This window comes from Chelonoidis abingdonii, chromosome 11 (genome assembly GCF_003597395.2).
Source record: "Chelonoidis abingdonii isolate Lonesome George chromosome 11, CheloAbing_2.0, whole genome shotgun sequence".
In the NCBI taxonomy this organism is placed as follows: domain Eukaryota; kingdom Metazoa; phylum Chordata; order Testudines; family Testudinidae; genus Chelonoidis; species Chelonoidis abingdonii.
Genome location: NC_133779.1, coordinates 49,013,106 through 49,015,821, shown reverse-complemented (window position 1 = coordinate 49,015,821; position 2,716 = coordinate 49,013,106).

Here is a 2,716-nt window from a genome sequence, read left to right as displayed (position 1 = left end):
GAAGTGGCTCCCCCTCCCCACCTGCACATGCTTGTGGGATGAATGGGCTGCTTGAACAGCTGGAAGATCAGAAGACCTCCCAGGTAGACAAGGTGTCTGGGACTCTAATCAGGCAGCATTCACACACCCAATGCATGGACACTGCCCGAGGTGGAGTGTGACCAACCAGACATGGCCAAGTCATCTCTAGTCGCAGGCCATGAGGAGCAGGTCCTTAAAACGGGAAGGGGCCATGTGTTCAGCAGTGCACTCACAGATTGTACCTCCCCTGAAGGCCCTTCGTCCGGACTGCCTGGCCAGTGGTTCACTGCGTCACATTTCATCATGCCTCGGGAAGACTTACCTTCATTGCACCGTCCATCGCTGCGCTGTGAGACACATACCTTGAAGGATCCTGACATCTCCAGTGCCGTGCCTGTCCTGGGAATGTGAGTATGCAAGTGTGAATGTGACAAACCCCCCCTTTCTTTTGAGCTTGGTTATCAGTATAATAAACGTGGTGCTTTCTGCCAAATCCTGGTGGGTTGTTAGTCCTCCCTAGGCTTACTAGGTGGCCCAATTTTGGGTAATGGGGTCAAGTGGAGGGTGGCTGGGAATCAGGACTCCTGGGTTATAGCCCCAGCTCTGGGAGGACAGTGGGGTCTAGTCAGTTAGAGGAGGGTGGCTGGGAATCAGGACTCCTGAGGAAGCAGTTTGTCGTTGTTAACATGTATTGGCAGGTCAAGATAAACCCCACATCCCCCATAAATCTTTACCTCCTCCTGTGAAAGCCTCCAGCTGGCCTTGTCTTCACGAGGGTTTTACCTCATGTTAGCTTGAGTTCAGAGCCCTCCTTTCCGCCCCCCCCAGTGAAGGCAGACTCTTAAGATTTCAACCTGTTTAAGAACATACCATTTTTGTCCGGGGCTCGTTTACACGTAGAAATTGGCCAGAAAAGTGATTCCGGAACCGTTCCTCTTGGGGAACTCTCTGTTCCAGAATAAGTCGCTCGGTTCGGGAAGGATTAATGCATTTCCAAAACAGTAATCCAGGAATTGCATTTTTGTGGAATAGAGTTCAGGCTGGTGTTAAACAGGAAGAGCCATTCCAGTCGGGCTCCCTTTGGGGGACGGGAATGCCCGTGTTGAGCTGTGTTTTAAAAGCTGGTGGGGGTGGAAGAAGACCTCTGTAGCCTGCTGCTGCTCAGTGATCAGTTGCCCCTCCTCGGCCCCGCCACACGTGTGTCTGTGTTAGCCCTCATTCAGGCTTGGGGAGCTGTCATGTGCTTTTTCTGTAGCTGTTTTCCATCCAGACCTTCTAATTTCTTACCACCATCTTCAGGGCAACCCAACAGCAAGGATTTCCAATGGGGAGATGCAGCCAGTGTGCCAGGCCCTGGGTGAGTGGCCAAGACAGGGATCAGAACCAGGCCGAGGCTTTGCAGAATTGGAGTTGGGAGCTGTCCGGTGTCCCCGGCCATTACGGGAACTTAAATATTGAGACATCAGTTTAAACCCCCAGCTGCAATTCTCTTAACGGTGAAGCGGGGGACTGGGTTAAATACGAGGCCTCTTGCTTTGAGGGGTCTCAACTCGGGCTGGGCCACAGCCTCTGGAAACCTCTATCCAGGATGTTGTGTGTCCCTTGCCCCACCCGAATCCCTGATCCACTGAGGGATCCGTTAGTGCTCCTAGCTTGGGAGCTCTGTGCTGTAGCAGCAGCAGCTGCTGCTGCTCTTAGCTCTGGAAGTCAGCGGTTCAATCCTGGGCTGTGACCAAGGCAGCGGTCACCACCCTTACAGTTGTGGCTACCCCTGGGGAGCAGAGGGGTTACCCGTGCCATGTATGGCTGAGGTGCCAGGGCCTCTGTTCTGATCCAGTCTGCACCAACAGGGTGCATGCCAGAGTGCCCATCTTTCCTGGAGAGTCCAAACAGCTGCTACTAGCTGGTGCCTCAGTGTGATTCCTCTTGGTACATTCTCTGTTGAATCACTGACACTGCGTGCAAGTGAGGTTAAGTGGAAAACCTGGTGGAGGCTGATCAGGGGCTGAATTCATGGTCCCTGTCACTTCCAGCCCTTCCTTGGCCATGGGCAAAGTTGCTAAGGGATGGAGGTGTGGAACTATGGAACATTTCTCCAGAATGCACCCCACACACAGCACAGACGCCTACAAACCATAAGGATGCTAATGGGTGGGGCGGGATGACTTCAGTGTTATTTTGAAATGGTTCAGGGCACAAACCTTTGAAAGAAGCACGGAAGAAAGGGTTAACAAGAGTCCCCAATGAGCAGCAATATTTATTCAGCTTTTTCTTTAGGGTGTGCAAAGATGCAAGAATGGATTAGGTTAAGAAAACAAACGTGAAAGTGAATAAGGGTGATGTGGAAGTGAATAAGGAAGTGTTATTTACTCCTTTACATAATAAGAATAAAAAAAAACGGGTCACCCAATGAAATTGATAGGCAGCAGGTTTAAAACAAAAGGAAATATATCTTCATACAATGGACAGACAAGCTGTGGAACTCATTGCCAGGGGATGTTGTGCAGGGCAAAACTATAACGGGGTTCCAAAAAGAATGAGATTAGTTCATGGAGGACAGGTCCATCAATGGCTATTAGCCAAGATGGTCAGGGACAACCACATGCTCTGGGTGGCCCTTGTCTCTGGTTGCCAGAAGCTGGGAGTGAACAACAGGGGATGGAAACACCACTGCTAGGTGTTTGCACTTTTCTGC